This window comes from Rhineura floridana, chromosome 16 (genome assembly GCF_030035675.1).
Source record: "Rhineura floridana isolate rRhiFlo1 chromosome 16, rRhiFlo1.hap2, whole genome shotgun sequence".
NCBI classification, from domain to species: Eukaryota; Metazoa; Chordata; class Lepidosauria; order Squamata; family Rhineuridae; genus Rhineura; species Rhineura floridana.
The window spans coordinates 13,720,778-13,740,207 of NC_084495.1; the positions used below are offsets into that span (position 1 = coordinate 13,720,778).

Sequence of the window (19,430 nt, forward strand, 5' to 3'; positions counted from 1 at the left end):
AGTTTAAAAATGAAACAAAATAAAATAAATAAATATATTTAATTATGTATGATTTTATTGTGAGCCACCCTGAGTGCCCTATTGTAGGGTGGAAGGGTGGGATAGAAATATTTTAAATAAAATAAAATAAATATTTTGTGTAATCAAATTGCATATAAAATGTATATAATAGGGGAAATTCACACTAAAACGCTGATGAATTTTCATGAGGGCTTTTGTGGTTTTTTAGAATGCTAACTGATATGGACATATGCAGAACCAAATTTAAGATGGGGGAGCAACTGAAATTGACAAGAGTTGCCCAGTGCCCATGCAAAAGGAGCCAAAATGGCAAAGCCCCTATGTGCAACAGAGAGTTAAAATGCATATTTTGCACAAAACATTAAGCATCGAATGCACACAGTTTTTGCTTTTAAACAATATTTTAAACATGATTGAGTACAGACAAAACTGAAATGGGATGGAATCAGACTGCTCAGTAGTCCCCTGTTCCACCTTCCAAATACTCCACAGAGCATTCCACTACATTGCTTGCCTGGGTTTCACAGTGCAAATATACCAAGCATGCAAGCCAAAGCAAAGCAGACCTCAGCAGATGCTGGGAAATATCTATACTTAAAAGCCATTCTGTTCTCTCCCTTTTTCACGTAATAGCTATTGATTAATTGAAGGACATTTCACCCAAAGGGGTGACTATTATGTTTCTTTCTCTCCAGTTAAAATCTATCTGTAAGGTGCCAAATATGAGTTATGCAGGTCTTTTTTCATTACGGTAGCTGTATCAGCATGCTTTGTATCCATTTTGCTCTCTTAATCTAATCCATTCTTTATCCATTTTATTATTGGGAGCCAACAATCCATTTTCTACTAAGCAGTGTGCTCGGTTTGCTGCCTTTGTTCCACTAGAAATGTCACACGGAAGATGCCTTGAATTTGAATACATCCTGTCCACCGACTGATCAATGAGGGGAACAAATTCCTTCTTTTTTATTTTTTACTACCGTCTTCTCAACAGCTTCATGACATTCTGTCAATAGTTTTGTTTTGTTTCATTTTTTATTTCTTTTTTTTTTGCTACAGCCTCTCTCACTGATCCATGTCCTTATTTCTTCAAAGCTCCTCTGTGATCCAACTGTTGTTTTGTTCCAAGAAGGAAAATAAAATGCAATTTCATTTGATGATTGCTTGAAACCAAACACGGCTTTGGAGAACAGAAACAAAGAGTAAAATCCCACAATCATTTTCCCCCCACTCCCCAAAAAGCTCGAGTTCAGCGACATATGAAAACTACCATTTCTTATCATATTCTTTTTTGTTGCTATGATTTTTTTCAAAAATACTAAAACCTTTTTACTCTACTGTTCGTCAAAAGAAGGGGAAAAGCCTATAACTCAATGGTGGAGCATCTGCTTTGCAGCAGAAGGTCCCAGGCATCTCCAGGTAGGGATAGGGGTAGGGATGGGAGAGAAATTCAATTCAGTTTGCGTTTAAAGCTGAATCGATCAAATTTGCACTTTCCAAAACAATTTGAAATTTACACTTATCGGAATTTTGTAATGCAGTTCTCTAACCAAACGTTCTTCTACAAGAAGGCATATATTAGGGTAAAGTGCACCAAAAAATAAACATATTAATGAAAACAACATACACAAATGCATTATATTAGGAGAACTTGCTTGCAAAAATGTATGCAACAGTCAAAACTGCATACAAAATGTGCTTATTAGGAGAAATTAACACTAAAATCCTGGAGAATTTTCATGAGGATTTTTTTAAAAAATGCAAATTCTGAAATGCAGAGAACTGAATTTAAGAATGAGAAGCTGGGAGAACCAAAACTGACAAATCCTTCCATCCCTAGCTGAGAATGCCCCTTGTCAAAAATACTGGAAAAACACTGACAGTCATTGTAGACAGTATTAAGATGGGTGGCCCAGTTATCTGACGTGGCATAAAGCACCTTCCTTTGTTCCAGAGTGACTTACATAAGACCAGCTTAAAAAAAAAGACAATCCCATACCTACAGAATTGAAACATAAAAGACATAGCCCCCAAAAGTGAAAATGGGATGACAAGGAAGAAGAAAGCAACCAAACTCACTAGCCTTTTTGGTGGCTTGTCTCAGTGTTGAGAGGAGTGCTAAGACAGAAGAGCAAAGCAGTGAGCAAAGTATGACTATCAAGGCTGGAGACATTTTGTCTGCCGGCCAGAGGAGCATGACAAGGTGACAACAGAGGTGCCTTGTGGCCTCTGGCTTGAGACCTGTATGAGCCAGGGAAAGCCTCAGGAGCCAGGGTTCAGAGTTCAGGCTTCTGTCCAGAATTTCATGCTAGCCCAGGAAACAGGTTGTCCAGGTATCTGGTCAAATTTAGATTCATTCCTACCCGTGCAAGAGCATGATGTGGAGGCCCAGCCTTGTGGTGGGGACATATCTTTTTAGAGCTGGGAAGACACGTCCTGAGATCTAAGGTGGGCCTGGTTCAGGTTGAGCAACTATGAGGTGGGGAAAAAAATCCAGATGACACCTTGAACACTTGAAGGTCAACATCAAGGACCATTGGGCATAATTCCCAAAGTCCCATCCACATGTTCATTTCTACACAAAATGAAAATCAGTTTAGAGTTTTATTATCTGTTGTTAATTGAGAGCTTATGACTTATTACCAGCCATGACTCAGGATTGGACTACCCATATTTAAAGGATGAGGCCAAGGATTCCAAGGAGAAGGCAGAATGTGGCAGGGAATTTCTCTCATCACAGACCCCACTCCTTCAGAAGTCCTGGTGCACGAGGAACCTTAAAAAGCCATCTTGACATTTAAAGAGGCCATATTACCCATGTTCCCACAATCTGAAGGGTGCAGTCTGGAAATTGCAATAGAGGCACAGTGCCCCTGTGAGAGGCATCACTTGCTAAATGTTAGGCAAGTCCCCTTTAAACTGAAGAGGTCTTCATGGAGGAGCTGAGCTAGCAGCCCAGGCTGAGTTTAACTACTTCAGAATTCACTGAAGTAGCCTTCAAATCTGCCCTACTCTTGGAGCTGTCCAGTGCCCTGAACTGCCTGCGTTTGAACCCTCCTGTGACCACGTCCTGGAACAGAATGCAAACTGTACCAGTGCTGGATGATATTACTTATTTTTATGTCCTGTGTTTAAGTACTTGTATTTAATCAGTCATACTTTATTCATGCATTTTATCAAATGCAAAGGAATTACCACCTCCTAGTTGTAAATAAAGGGGGGCATTTCAGATTATGCTATGGGATCAAAGTAAAAACCTATTTGATAGAGAATGGGTTTTTTAAAAAAAGAAAAACACACTTTAACAGAATATAAAATGGTAAGACATGTTTACACAAATCCTCATGTATTAATTAAATCAGCATTATTTCCCAGGTGCCTAACATTCCGTCTACTATCATATATCCTTAAAACTGCAGATTCCTACAGAGTTGTGCAATGATCCTTCAAAGTATTTTTTTAAAATTACATTTTATGGCAAGCTATTCAATATCTCTTTAGGAGGATGATTTAGTAGCACCATGTCCTGAAGCTATACTTGTCAGGAATCTGTGAAATTGGGTATTAATGTTATGAATAATGTATATGTGCAGATTTGAGAATATGTCTATGCTCCTCTATGGGATTTTGAATACCATCAAATGCCAGGTATCAACTAATGATATGACAACTCTGTGACTAAAGGCTACTTCAAAAATGACATGTTTTCTACATGGACTTTGATTTGTAAGAAAATGCATGCAGGTGACATGTAGACAGTTTGGTAAAAATGGGTTTATCCACATGGGAGCAAAACATCATATTAAAGAAGCTGCTTTTATCTCTGTTTTCCGTTTGCACAGTTCACACAGGGGGCTGAAAGACAGCTGCAAACCCGGTATTTTTCATTCACACTGAAGGGAAAGGATTAATCATGCAGCTTCCTAATGACCATGCCCTCTTAAGGTCAAAATTTCACTTCCTCTGGTTACCTTGGAAATTGAGCATGCTCAGTTTGTTCCACAGTTTCATAAAGTGTGATTATTTGTATTTTCACTGCTACAATCCAGCTGGAATGCAAATATTTGCTTGAACAGTGTTATGCTTTTGTGCACAAATTAGGGGAGAAAGAAAATTAAAGCACAGTTTGCAGCAGGCTTGCAGAAAAGGAGCCAGCAGCCAAACAGGAAATGAAAGCCAGCCAAACAGGAAATGAAATGAAAGAAGGGAGGAGGAGGAAGTGGGCATGGAGAGGGAAACAACTGACACACCCACCTAAAGCATTGGAGTAAAGTGTCTACAAGCACTCAGAGATATGAACTGAAGTCTTGTTTACCTTCCCTTTTCAGATTAAAAGAGCTTATACTACAGATTTAAAGGGGAAAACTACGATCTAGCTGCTAATTGCATGCAACACTGTGTGATCCATGCAAATAAAAAGGGGCTGTGAGTAGCACCAGACCCACACTAAAGCTCTGTGTGACCCAGCCCAATAACGCATGCATACCTCTGTTCACTGCCTGTGCAGGAAAATGCTTCCTTTATAAGTCGTGTGTGTGTGTGAGTGAGTGAATGAGTGAGTGCACATGCACCATTTGTGTGCTTTGGAAATTCGTAACTTTTGAAAAGGTGTGCTTATTTTCCATGCTCTGTGAGTACCAGTTTCCTTGAGGTTTGAGGCATGTGTGTTTCTGTATCAGGATTAAGTCATGAAACATATAGCAGAGAAATGTTTGATGATATTGAAGAGTTTCTTTACCTCCAACACATATGACAAGGAGGGGAACAACACTGCAGGTCAGATGTTATGACAGATGTTATGAGAGTCCTTTTAAGAAGTAAACATCCTGAGGTTCAACCTGAAAAGTTTCACAATTCACAACCTCAGCCTGAGCACAGGATTCAAGAGTGTATTTCTGGTCTGGCATTGGGATGAGCATAATTTTCCCATTGGGGAAGACTGTTCCTTGAAAAAAATATATAACAAAATTTCATCTAGCTGTGTGTTGTCTACCATGACTGGCAGCAGTTCTCCTGGGTTTCAGACTGGGGACACTCCTAACCCTACCTGAGATCTTCTGCATGCAAATCAGATGCTCTGTTAGTGAGGTATGGCCATTCCACAAAGTTGTCTGTCTGGAACTTGGCAAATTGTATCCACTCAGACAGGTCTACTTGGTCTGCAAACTCTGTTCAGTTATTCCAAATGGGGTGAAAAGTTACAACCATACCCCACCCCACCCATAACAGTAAATGGGGGAGGCAGCAACTTCATTTTTTCCAAATCAAGATTTAGATTTGGGCTGGGTGCACACTCCTAACAGATACCCTTTCCTGAGTCTGTATAGAAACATTTTTAATCAGAAAATATGACACTTCTTTGATTGTATTCCCAAGGTACTTACAGTTACTATGGTACCTTTACCAATGACTCTCTGTATGTGCCTCACATTGACATTTCCCAGCAGCTTCCTTCTCTGCTGAACATCTGGATGAAGAACAATAGCAATAGCAAGACAATAAATATTTGGAGGAAGAGGGTTCCAGGAAGCACATCTAGTACCCTGAAGATTTCATGTGTCTAGATCAGATTTTCAGCCATCTTCCATGCATAAGTAGTTAGCTCTTATACCCAGGAGTGTAGTCGTCCAGGATCTTAGGGGGGCCTTAGACCCTTTACTGTTTTGGGAGCAGGATCCCAACAGGGTCCTTATGTCTCCAATATCCTACAAGCCAATCAGCATGAAAGGGAAGCATGTTAGCTACTGAGAAGAGTCCTCTAACATGCTTCGCTGTCTCTTCTTGCTGATTGGAGTCAATCAGAGTGACAGGTGGTGAGTCAGCCACTGAGAAGACTCTTTCATGCTTACTGGCCCCTACAGACGTCTCTTGTTGTGAGAGATGGCATTAACAAGGATCTAATTCTTAACCCAGCAGCAAAAAGGGGGGAGAGGAGGTGTGGCTGTGCCTATCATGAAGGGACAATGCACATCTGAATTTGCCACTACGCTACTGCTTGTATCCGCCAACACATAAAAAGTAATAATATGTAACAGGTGAAATGGAGAGGAGGGGACTGACCTCTCGCTCCGGTCATGGCAAAAGAGTCTCCTGGATATTAGTTCAGCAGCCAACATACTCAGTCATGCTGTACCATCAATATGGTTTTCTAGAAGCAGTAAGCTGCTCAATTCAACTCAGGGTTCACTGGTGTCCACTTTGCCCCCTCCCTTCATTATAATAAATCAAATATTTTTTCTCTCCCCCTTCCATTGGTAAAATTTGCAGGCATAGTTGCCCCTCCAAAGTAGATAGCACTTGCATAATTACAGATAAACACATCCAAGTTTTGTTTTGTTTTTGCTGGACTCCTTTCAGGTTGATGGGGGAGGGGGCAGGGGAGAACAAAATGGGATTTACTGTCCAAGTAAGATCATTCTCTCCAACATATCAGTCTCAATAAATCCCTCCCTCTGCCCTCTCCTCATGCTTGTGTCTACTTCCCTTTCCCCCATTTTCTGCTTTGACATTTTCCTTTTATGGTATAGTAATTTAATTTTAGGAGGATTTTAAATTAGGTACCAGAAGTTTGATCTGGAAGCTCACACAAAACTTCCTTCCCACTTTCCACCTGGCCCATAGTAATTTTAGTCACCGATTGGACTTATGGTGCAATCAGAACAAATTAGGTTATGGTTTAACAGAAGCTTTATCTGAAAAAAACATGCATAGGGCTGCACATAAGCATTAGAAGTATAAAGTCAACCAAACATATAAAGAAGATGTGGAAGAGACATTTCTTACATTCTTAAGTAGCAGAGATAGTGATGGTGACGTGTCTCTCTAGATCCTTGATCCCCCATATCCCATAAGAACAGGGGTACACGCCACAAGAATTTATGCATACTCTAAGCACAATGTCGCATGCCTTCTCATTTAGTTCTTAAAAACTTGGAGTCCATATAAGGTGGTGTACCTCAAATGCAGTGCCTCATTGGCTCTCTGATCATCCCCTTCTCCACATTTGCCTACACCTCAGAAGTCAGGCACGTGCACTGTCTATAAATGTGTAGGAAGTTCCTAGATCCCTCCTTCACATTTCTGTGTTTGTACTTTTCAGTTCTCACTCAAACCTACCTGCAAATCTAACCACCTCTATGCTTCCTGTTTTCACAGACTATTGGAAGATAGCTTTCAGATAAGTTGTATTGCTAAGTTGGCAGAACATATACTATTTTCTCAAGGCCTAAAAAGACCGCTTGGGAACCATATGTAAGACGCCTTAGGTTTCCAGCATGGAAAGAAAGGAGGGGTATAAATGTAATGAAGAAGAGGAGGAAGAAGAGGAAGAAGAAATAGTAGTAGTAGTTTGGTGACATACAGTATTATTTTAGCAGATATTTGTCTGCAGCATTGCTTTGACGTGACCAAGGTGTCATGAAGCACTTCAGAAGTCCCCATTTGGATTCATTGTGCCTTGCACAGATCCTGCTTCATTTTTAACAAGGCCAAAATATTCTGAGCCATCCTGCTTCAGCTCATCCAAATCTGATCTGTACCTCTATGTATCACAAACTACATTTTGAGCTCCCTTCAAGTTTCAAAAGACAATTTATCATGCAATGTGAGGAGCTTGTGTTCAAGAAACTCAACCCCAGAGTCCCCATGGCTACATGGAACTAGAGGCTCGGTTTGATGTTATACACTCTTATGATATCAATTCATGTTGTACAAATCATCCACTTGTATCGCAGGACAGGATAGGCATTTCAAACAACTGGGTGTTGGTTGGCAGTGCTTATGTCTAGGCCTTCCTTGCAAGCTTTATTATCACAATAAACTCAGCATATGAGTCTGCAGCTACCTCTAACATTCATATACAAACCACAAAGCTTGTGGACTTCATCTGAGAAATGTCTGGTTTTCAGAATTTGTCTTGGGTATGGAGAGGAATCACTGCAGGAAACACAGAATTTCTGGCCCAGGACTTAAACTTGACACTGAATTTTTCTTCCTCCGCCCCCCCTGCTCTCAGGTATCCAGATAAACTGCATGGAAATCTTTGCTGGGCAGTCTTCCTCAGCCTCTTAAATATTTCCTCACCAGCAAACCCCCACATCCTGTTTTGCCATGAGCACCTGCCAACACAAGGAGCATCTCTCCATTGCTTGGCAACAAGGCTGGCACATCTCTCTCAGCTGGGTTGGCTCTCTAGGACAAGGGTTGAAAACTTCAGGCCCGTGGGGGGTGTCAAATGCGGTCCTCCAGGTCTTTCTGTCTGGCCCACACACCCTCATCAGCTGCATTCCTTACTACTTACTTCCTACCCTGTTCTTGAGTGTGTTTGCCAAGCTGGAATGTGCCCTTGGACTCTGATAATGACTCGTGCTTGTCAGGATGGAGAATAGAAAGGGGTGAGTGAGTGGGCCTAGAAACTAGCCTATGGTACAATGGAAAATTTGCATTCATTGATTTGCCCACTTCTGTATCTAGCCTCACCCAACACTGGCATGTGGACCTCTAAATGTTGCCCAGAAGGGAATGTGGCCCTTGGGTTGAACAAGTTTCCCCACCCTTGCTCTAGAACCATCCCCACATATTGCCTTGAACTTGAAAAGGAATCCTTCTTCTGCTACTGCTGCTGCTACCGCCACCCTATCCTTCTACTAAAGTACACAAGGTGGCTCACACAAAACAAACACAAAATAAGATAAAAACGGTGATATTAGAGCAAGACAAAATGCAACCTAGAACCAAAGCAAGCTAACAAACAGAGCCAAGCATCAGTTTTAAAGCAAGCGACAGCTTTAAAACCAGATTACACAATAAAGAACTGGCAGCCAAAGGGATCATGTGCTTTTCCTTAAACAAGAAAGGTAAGCTCGCAGCTACTGACTCTCTGCTTCCACAGCAGCAAGTTTTTCTTCCAGCAAGACAATCCGTCTGAACAAGTCCGTATAAAGAGATTTTAACTGGATATGTAATTATGAAATAAATTCACCAACTGCTTAAGAACCTAAGAAGAGCCCTGCTGGATCAGGACAGTGGCCCATCTAGTCCAGCATCCTGTTCTCACAGTGGCCAACCAAATGCCCATTGGAAGTCTGGAAGCAGGATATGAGCACAAGAGCACTCTCTCCACCTCTGCACTTTCCAGCAACTGGTATGCAGAAGCATATTGCTTCTGACTTGGAGGAGGAGCATAGCCATCATGGCTAGCAGCCTTCGCTACCCTTGTCCTCAATGAAATTGTCTAATCCTTTTTTAAATCCATCCAGGTTGGTGCTATCACTGCCTCTTGTGGGAGTGAATTTCATAGTTTACCTATGCGCTGTGTGAAGAAGTACTTTCGTTTGTCTGTCTGAATCTTCCAACATTCAGCTTCACTGGATGCCCATGACTTCTAGTGTCACAAGAGAGGGAGAATAACTTTTCTCTATCCACTCTCTCCATGTCGTGCACACTTTTACTTGCCTTTTCTCTAAACTAAAAAGCAGGCAGAGGAGTCACTCCATCTTGATGATCTTGGTGGCTCTTTTCTGAACTTTTTTATATATTATTATAATCTAGTTGGCTTTCATAATGCCTACGCAGACAGGTATCCCTTCATCCAGTTTGATATAAAGGACTTAAATCTTTGCTGAGGTTTGCAGGAACCCATCTTAGACTGCTTCTTTCCACAATAAAGAGGACAACAAATAACCTTACATTTTAATTCGGCAATCAAGTCTCAAAGGCAAATTATTTTGAAATGGAAATTGTATTTCAATTTGCTCTACTGTGAGAAATGCATCTACAGCCTGCTTAAGGGAGGATCCAAGTCCTGGTGCACCTCACTGCCCATATAAAGAAATACCTGTCCAGCTGGCTCCTCCAGGACAATGCCATTGATGTTTATCCCATCACTGCTGTCATTGCATGATGGCTTTCCCCATAGTACAGGGCTGGGAAATCAGTAGCCCTCCACATGTTGCTGGACTATAATTTATTTCGTCCTTGACCATTGACTATACTTTCTGGTGATGATAGAGATGAAGTCCAACAACATGTGGAGGGCCACAGGCTCCCTATCTTTGGATAAAAGCAGGGATGAGATTTGTGGCCCTCCCAGCGTTATTGGATTCCAACACCTGTAGAGGTGTTGCAGCTTAATCTGAGGTAAACCACATGACCACTTTTTTGACTTCTTGATGCAAACAACATCACATTTCCCAAATGATGTTTTTAAAGTAATTGGTGGGTGTTGGGTTACAACATCTACCAAATTTCAGCTTTCTGAATAATGCCATTTTGGGGTACACTTTCTGCCACCCCATAAGGTAAACATTACAAATGTTTCCCTTTCCAACTTTTCCTGTTATCAAGGTGGTGTCTGACAAATCTGTTCTGTAGGTGATTTGAGAAGTTCCAACCATTTGAGGATATACGTGTCTCATTTTAAAGCACAGATGTACAAACATCTCATTGATTCTTTCTAGTATCCTGGGCAGTCCTTGAGCTGCATTTGAAACAGTTTTCAGCTATCTATCTAATGTGACAGTTGATGAGCCATTGTACACTTTGAATTGTCCTGAGTTTAAAACAAATACTACTGAACAAGTAGGATCTGCAACAAAATATTGCACTGCATTCTTACTTCCTAATAGGAGTACGTCAGTTGAAGCCACCAGCCAGCCACACCCTTCTTCAGAAGACCATTCCAATTTCTGTGCCTACTAACCATTCTCAGTCTTCATTGGCTGATTGTGCATCAGGCATCCCACACCCCATCAGGCCACTTCATACGCCACTTCCTCTGTGTCAGGATGCTGACCTCTGTAATGAGGTAAACTTCATAGCCCAAAGTTTCAAGTTACATTTAAAAACATCACCATCTCATTCTCATGTAGTAATTGGCATCCCTTGTGTTACATATTTATTTATTACCATTATTTTTACCCCACCCTTTTTCCAAAACTGGAACTCACCGCAGCTTCCAGATAAAAGCACACCTATAATTAAAAACATACAAAAGTCTAGATTAAAATCAAATTAAACAATTTACAGTATTAAAACCATTCATACATACAGTTAAAATAATTCAAACTCAGTTTAAAATAATACAATTAGGCAACAGCAATACAGCACCCTTCAAGACCTGTCCTTAACAGCTTTCAGTTCCGAAGGCTTGTTGAAATAAAAAAGTCTTTGCTTGCCGACGGAAGGACTATAAGAAGGGGACCATTCTTGCTTCCCTAGGAAGGGAGTTCCAAAGCCTTAGGGCAACCACCAAAAAGGCCCTATCTCGCATCCCCACTAGTCATGCTTGTGAGGACATAGGTATTGCAAGAAGGGCCTCTCCTGAAGATCTCAGGGCCCGGGCAGGCTCATATAGGGATATGGATCCCATTTGAGCTTTCTGTAACTTGGATGTATCTTAAGTATTGCCAGATGTGATATTGTCCTCATTTCTATAGTGAGTCCCAAATGAACTAACCCTGAAGTGTTTGAGCTTGGACAAAGAGTGACAAGCTAACAAGCTTCAGCTGGTAACTTGGAAGCATCTAAAAAACTTGCAAAAACACTTCAAGTTTTGAAAATACCCTGTCATCAGATGTTTCAGATGATCACTCAGTTCCAGGGCTCTAGTTCCATTGGAAAGTTTGCTGAAAATTTCAGTACCCCAGAAGGTAAGGTGGCATTCAATGCTAGTCCTACTCAGAGCAGACCCACTGAAGTTAATAGGCATGACTAACAGTGCACTCTGAGGCAAGTCTACTCAAAGGTAAGTTCCACTGAAGCCTATGGAGCTTGTTCCCCAATAAGTAGGCACAGGATTGCAGCCTGACTTAGGTTTATTGATTTCAGTGGGTCTACTCATTACAGCTTCTCTGTTAATGCTAATGGGAAACTGAAAAGCAGCATTAAGAAAGAAGACTGAGAGATTAGGTTGGGGCAGCTCCAAGATTTGAAGAATGAACGAACGAATGAATGAATAAAAGAGCTAGAAGAGGGCACTAAAGAAAGGTGCACCGAGGAATTCACCACAAACTATAGAGATACATTTGAAACAAGGGAAAGGGAAGTGGAGAGGAGTAGGGAGGGTTTTGCATTGTGTGGAGATGAAGCTGGCAACAACTCCAACTCCCACACTTTGCTAAATCTGACCCAGCTGTGTAGGCACAGCTGTGCCAGAGAGGATGAGGCCTGGTTGCAGGAGGAGCCTGAAGATGCTGACTCATCTCTCTACCAGATATAAGAATAGGGCTGAGTGAAGAAAAAGGGGACAATTGCAAAGCTATGAAAAGGAGCTGGGAAGTTAACATTGCCACAAGCTCAGAAGTAGCCCAGAATGAGGTAGGATTAAGGTGGGGCTTGATAAAATAGAGGACTGTATGTGAAGTAACAACGCAGGATATTGAAAAGATGGGAGGGATATGTAAAGCATAATATGTAACTAGAAATGTACTATTGAACCTCATAGGATTGCATGATGAGAAGAGACTCCTCTGAGAGTCTCACCAAGCCTCATCTGCGAATTTGAGTAGATTTGGGACTCTGAAGGGATCCTAACATACAAGATACTTTCCTTATAGGAAAGGGCAAGCTGCAATCCTAAACTGAAGCACTCTTTCAACAACTTTTTTGTTGCAAGCCCATATGTGTATAATCCCAATCAAAATATTCAACAATTATTTGATGAATGATAATTCCCACCATGTGTGTGGTTGCTGTTCCCCTATTTTTAATAACACTGTTAGGCAAAGTGCTCAGATGAGCCAGATCAGAGCACGGTTCCACACTGAGGGCTCTGGCCACCAAATGTGACAAGCTTTTTGCCTGTGTGTATGTATCTGTTGTCTCTGTATGTGTGAGTTAAGAGGTCAAGTATGGAGGGGAATAAGAGGTATGTTGGGGTTTTGTGAATGGTTTGTTATTGTGTTTATATCTTACCTTTCTCCCCAGGAGCTTAAGTGGAGTACATGATTCTCTTCCCTCTCCACTTTATCCTCACAAGCTATCCTTAGGAGATAGGTTAGGCTGAGTGACTGTGATTGGCCCAAGATCAGTTTCATGAGTGAGTTGAGGTCTCCTAGTCCAGCTCTCTAACCACTACACAATGTTGCTGTTGTTTATTGAGATGTTTGAACTCAGATTAATTTTGTAATCTTCCCTGTGCCTTTTTATTATGAATCATGTTAGACAAATAAATAAAATCTTTGTGGTAGGGGGGTTTTTTTGGTTTTTTTTTAAAGTCTACATTGTCTGGGATGGCTAATTATTTTTCATTAACTCTTCAGCTAGCTTTAAGTATCTGAAGAAGAGAGTGGGAGTATTTGTCTGTCTGAGCTCTATTGTCTTAATGGTTGATGATTAGTAAAAGGCCCTTAAAGCAGCTGTAGCTTCATCCAGATGTATTGTTTTCCTTCTGAAGAAGAAGTGAATAGGTTTTTTATTGATGTACTGCAAGGAGTTCTGCATGGAAACCTGACCAAATATATATATTTCTGTGAGCATCAGAAATATGTTTGATTTGATATTTTAAAGATGAACATCCTAGCATTCTAAAAGCATAATTTGTCCAGGCAGTCTAAGCTTTCCAACAACTACAAAGGAAAGCAAGTAAGCAAAAACCTCAATCGATCTTTATTGATACAGTCATAGACCAAAAACATTTATAAATAAAACTACATACATTTATAACAAAAGGTTACAAAGATGCAGTCATGTTAAAACAATAAAACAATAGAACAACAAGGGAAACAGTTACAATAAGGTAGCGGAAGCTTCTGAAGGGATAGATGCCCTCCGTATTGATTGGGCCACGAAAATATATTTAGCGACTGGCAAGATAGTATCCTTATTAGCCGCTGACAAAAGATGGAAAAGTAAACAGTCAAGCGGTTTGTAGGGGTATTTATTTATGATGGGGGTTATGAATTTGGAGCGAATATCATCATATAGGGCGCACTCAAAGATGACATGAGAGAGAGTTTCTATGGCGCTGACACCGCAAAGGCATAATCGGTTTGCATACGGGATACGTTTAAATCTCCCTTCAAGTAAGGCAGAGGTAAGACAGTTAAATCTAGCCTTTGTAAAGGCTAGACGATATTTGGGGATCGTGAGAGTTTCCAGGTAAGGGGCACTGAGCATAGGCGCAAAGCTCAGACCAAAGTGAATAGGAGAACAGGTCGAGGTGGCTGCGGTAATGGAGCGTTGGAAGTCCATATCGCTGATACGAGTCTGGATAGAAAGTTTAACTGTCTCTGGAGCGTGGGACATCAGATGTTCAATTGAGAGGCCAATACTTGCAAGGTAGTTTGTAAACGTTAGGGCCCATTTCGAGGTAAAAGAGTCTTCCCAGAGTAAAGGGAGATAGCCAGTGGATTTTTCATAAGACATTTTAAGCCAGAAATTTAGGGCGGCCATCCACGCTTGAGACTCAAGTGAGACTAGGCTGGATTCTAACCTGAGGACCGCCGCAGGAACGCACCTGGAAACGCCAAAAATTTGTCTGAGAAACAAAGAAAGAACTGCCCCCACAGAAGAGTTGAAGGCGCCAATCCGTAAAGGTACCCCGTAGAGAAGTTGAGAAATAGTTTTGGATCTAAAAACCTTTAGGGCTGCCGGAATGTATTGTCCTCCTTTAGTGAAGAAGAACCTTCGAATACCACTGGCTGAGTTGCGAGCAGTAGAAATAGCCCCTCGGATATGGGGATTCCAGGACAGAGAGGAATGAAATAGTATACCAAGGTATTTGAAATGAGAAACCTGTTCTATTTTATGGGTATTGATTGTCCATACGTGAGCAGGAGAGTGCTTGGCAAAAGCTAAGATCTTAGTTTTGGAAAAGTTTATAGATAGTTTGTTATCATGATAGAAACTCATACAAGCTTTTGTTAGGCGTTTGAGTCCTACTTTAGAAACAGAAAGGAGAACAGCGTCATCTGCATACAATAACAGAGGACAATGCAGGTTAAGCAAAAACCTCAGTTGTTTTGTTCCATAAGACAACTGCTGCTATGTGTTGATTTTGTGCTGGTCAATAGCAAAGTGCATCTTTTGCATCCAGAAGGTTCCAAGTCAGTGCCTGGCATCGCCAACTAGTGGAGCATAAGGAACACAGCTCAGAAAGGCCGCTCTCTGCTTGAGGCCTCAGAGACTCGCTGCAAGGAGGACCAATGGTCTGAATATAAGACTGCTGTATATATTCATAAGGTTGCTTCAGCTTCTGCCAAAGGAGAAATAGTTCATGTAATCATACATAAAATAGATCTTACAGAGCAAGATGTAAGTTATTAGCTATCAGAAATACCCAAAGTATAAGAAAAGCTCAGAATAAAAAAGACGAGAGAGGGTGGTTATAAGGAAGATGAAGATGCACGTTTTCTTTTCCGAAGGTCCTAGAATAGTGGTGCTAGTAAAGGCAGAAGACTTAGGAGAAGGTCCCTAGCTCAGTGGTAGGACACCTGCTTTGTATGAATAAGGTCCTAGGTTCAATCCTTGGCATCTCCAGGTAGGGCTGGGAATCTGTTCTGTCTGAAACGCCGGAGAACTGCTGCCAGTCAATGTAGACTGTGCTGAGCTAGATAGACCAATGGCAATACACAGCTTCCTATATTCCTATGTTTCTATCACTATAACTAGGATCTAGTCCAATCATCTCATTTTTTTCATTCTCAGTTCCCATCTAGAGTCAGCACATACAATATTGATAATTTCACAAAGGTGCCTCAAAATGTTTGTTAATTTATAAATGAAAGATCCAAAGCATTTGAAGAAACATCTCTCCCTGTATCAGCCTGCCTGTGCCTTAAGATCCTCTTCTTCCTCATCATTAAGGAAGTACATTATATTACGATGCTGGAGAAAGTCTTCTTGGTGGTGGCACCTCATTTGTGGAATGTCCTCCCTTTAGCAATGCAACCTGCTGATATTTTATCTTTTTGATGCCAGATCAAGACTTACTCATTTGTAAGGGAGTTTTAAGGGATTTACTGCTTGACCTGTGGGGCGTATCATTTTATTGTATGGTTTGCTATTATGTGTTGTAACCCACCTTTGTATCTAGTCTATATTGGATAAAGGGAGACTTAAGTATTGTTTATATTATGTATTGTATCCTGCCCTGGTATTTACATAGATTGGGTGGGGGATATTTTTTCAGCCTGAATGCTACATTCCATAAGAACATAAGAAGAGCCCCAGGATCAGACCAATGATTATACCAGCGTTTCCCAACTAGTGGGCCACCAGATGTTGTTGGACCACAATTCCCATCTTTCCTGACCATTGGCAATGCTGGCTGAGGCATTGTGGCAATGCTGGCTGTGGTCCAACAACACCTAGTGGCCCACTAGTTGGGAAAGGCTGGATTATACCAAAGGCCAATTGTGAGATAACTAAAAATAACCACACCTTTACTCAGCCCCCAAATAGGTGACAAACTAAAGGATGTATGGACAGGTTGCTGTGCCAAGTAAAGGAGCTCGCTATTTCTTCTGCATCTAGGATCTAAAGATTCAGCATCCCATGATGGTAAATTGGAAGTTGCATGTGATCCACATGAGTAATATTCTAAACATGGAGATGGAAGGATCTGTCCATTTCAGTTCCTCTCAGCTTCTCACTTTTTTCCAGTCTTAAATCCAGTTCTCCACATTTCTGCAGCAATTTGCATTTAAAAAAAAAAGTCATGAAAATTCATCAGCCTATTTTAGAGTAGTTTTCTACTAATACACCCATTTTTTGCATGCGGTTTTAACTAATATACTCATTTTGGCAAGCAATTTCCCTTGCTATGTTGTATTTTTGTTCACACTTCGCCAACATATACACTGCTGTACACATTATTTGGTTAGATAACTGCACTGCAAAATTTGCAAGAGTGAGAATTTTGAGCAATAATAGTGTTTCAGTTCACACATTGCTTCAAGAAATTCAAATTGGGTAGTTTCTCATTAAAATGCAAACATAAACATGATGAATTTCTTGCTATGAGAGAGAGAGGGGCATCCTTCCTTCGAAGTGCCTAGTCTTGACAGGTCAGCTGGATTTTTTGGGGCAGTAGAAACATTTGGGTCACTTCTGTAAAGTGCAGCACTGGAAGATTGCCTTATCTTTCTTTGTGGTCAGGAAGGTTGGACATAGGTTGAATATCAACTGGCACTTTGTTAATATGCATACTGTCAATTGTCCTATCAGTCATCACTGCCACTCTGTCACCTCTTTGCAAAGTGGCTGGATATCTGTATCCCTTTGATTTCCTGTGGACTCATCAGAACTATATGCTGAGAGATCTTAGAGAGGACTGTAAAATGGAAGTTGTCCTACTTAGAACTGGGAATGTACTTTGAAAAATCCATGATCCAATCTCTACCCTTCTGCAGAGCCTGCATGTCCATCGTGTCGGCTACTTCCTGTGCATGTAGAAATGGCAGATCACCCATTTTAGCTTAACAAGTTAAACCTGGAATTTTACTTCAAAATTCTCTCTGCAAAGATAGAGAATATCAGAAATAATAATTCATCCAATGGCAAATCCAATTATTGCAGAAACGGAGCCCATCACTACTATGCAGAGCACAAGCAGAGAACACTAACAATTCATAACAAAAATGATTCCTTGGTTCCTCTTTAAGCTCCTTTTACTGCACTGATTTGGACACCTCTTAAGACTTTGTCACCAAATCTTGCATGATGGCTCCTGATTTGAAAAGCAGGTTTTAGTTTGTTTGGATACAATTGGAGGTAATCTTGAATCAAAAACTTTTCAAAACTGCACTGATTGTTTTGGTTTCTTATAATTCCCAAGCTATGTCACATACAAGGCTGTTAGTGTTTTCTTAAAGAAATGTGTGTATAGAATTGCAGGATAGGATACTGCATTCTGTCTCTGACTCATATGCACACACATTATGTAAACCCTTGGAATGCTTGAAGAACTTCTGAAATGAACTGATATTATCTGTACCTCCTGGACAAACAAATGGATTAGAACTTTGTTATCCAATGGGATTTCACACTTTTCAAATGTGCTGATTTGGTTCCTAGGTCAAAGAAGTATCAATATGTTTAAAGGAATGTTTTGAGAAAATACATTCAGAAATATGTATTTAAATGTCTATATTTAAATCCAATTTTTCTAGAGTTTTCAAAACCCTGGATTAATGTGGAAATAGTGCAGAATGTACATGTGCAAAAGTGGTGCAGATCAGAAACAGTGTGATTTCCATTTCCAGGAAATGGAGGGGGCGGTGCAGGCTTAAACAGGAGACTGATTGCTCTTTGCCTATTGGGTACTCTAGCCCATGAGATCCCCAAGGTCCTCTCCCCCTAGGAGACAGCAACTCAAGCCTTCTTCCAAAAAGGGGTATCTGGCAAATTTGCTCCCGCTAAAAAGTAGGAGAAGTATTCTGGCATTTTAGCTGAGGCTCATTTTGAACTGTTGATATCGGCGAATTATGTATAATGTTTTTCCTCTGCTGCATTTTAAATGTGAAGTACAAAACCTTCTTGAAGTTTAAAAATGCAGGACAAGCTGCTGCAGAGTAAATGAATACAAGGACACAAACACTGCAGTAGAAATGCTAGCAAAATGCAGTTGGGAGCCTCAGGCAATTGCCTTTAGTGTTTTGTGTCAGCCTTGGCATTGTGTACCTTTTTCATCTATGGAACATTGGAGGGTAGGACAGATGGGTTCTCTGTAGTTTCTTTGAAGGTCAGCTGTGTGCAAAACAAATGCTGAAGATTACAATTTATATGAGGAATGTTTAATGTAGCTCCGTTGAATTCTCTGGGAAGTTCATCTTCACACAGCACAGAGTTAAATGATGGGATTCATTGCTGCTACAAGACGTCCTGATGATGACCACGAACTTGGATGGCTCTAAAAGGGAATTAGACAAATTCATGGAGGGGATAAGGCTATTTATTTATTTATTAAATGTATATCTTGCCCTTCCTCCCAGTAGGAGCCCAGGGCAGCAAACAAAAACACTCTAAAACATCTTTTAAAAGCAGACTTGAAATATATTAAAACAAAACACCTTTAAAAACATATTTAAACAAAACATTTTTAAACATCTTTGTTAAAACTTTTAAAAACTCCTTAAAAAGCAATTCCAACACAGACCGGGATAAGGTCTACTTAAAAGGCTTGTTGAAAGAGGAAAGTCTTCAGTAGGCACTGAAAAGATAACTGAGATGGTACCTTCCTAATATTTAAGGGGAGGGAATGCCAAAGGGTAGGTGCCACTACACTAAAGGTCCGCTTCCTATGTTGCACAGAACAGACGGACCTCCTGATAAGATGGTATCTGCAGGAGGCCCTCACCTACAGAGCATAGTGATTGACTGAGTGTATAAGGGGTAAGATGATCTTTCAGCAATCCATGGTGACTTCCTCCAGTATAAGAGGCAGCATGCCTCCAAATATCAATTCTGTG

The 19,430-nt window shown here is 40.7% G+C and overlaps 2 long non-coding RNA genes across 4 annotated transcripts in view; one reads left to right on the top strand and one right to left on the bottom strand.

Annotated features, from left to right (window-relative positions):
• Positions 1-428: 428 nt before the first annotated feature.
• On the bottom strand, positions 429-12,118 carry LOC133371261 (uncharacterized). Its single transcript, XR_009759284.1, has 4 exons — positions 11,583-12,118; positions 10,968-10,991; positions 5,406-5,488; positions 429-1,132 (listed from the first exon to the last, which is right to left on the bottom strand). It is a non-coding gene; the product is annotated as an uncharacterized LOC133371261 (long non-coding RNA).
• A 159-nt stretch (positions 12,119-12,277) lies between these two features.
• The window catches only part of LOC133371262 (uncharacterized), a 384,062-nt gene continuing 376,909 nt past the window's right edge, over positions 12,278-19,430 (top strand). The window contains exon 1 of one of the 3 annotated variants that reach the window (XR_009759285.1): positions 12,278-12,336. This is a non-coding gene — a long non-coding RNA (uncharacterized LOC133371262). The remainder of the gene's footprint in view (positions 12,337-19,430) is intronic. The other 2 variants (XR_009759287.1, XR_009759286.1) reach the window with 2 other exon arrangements.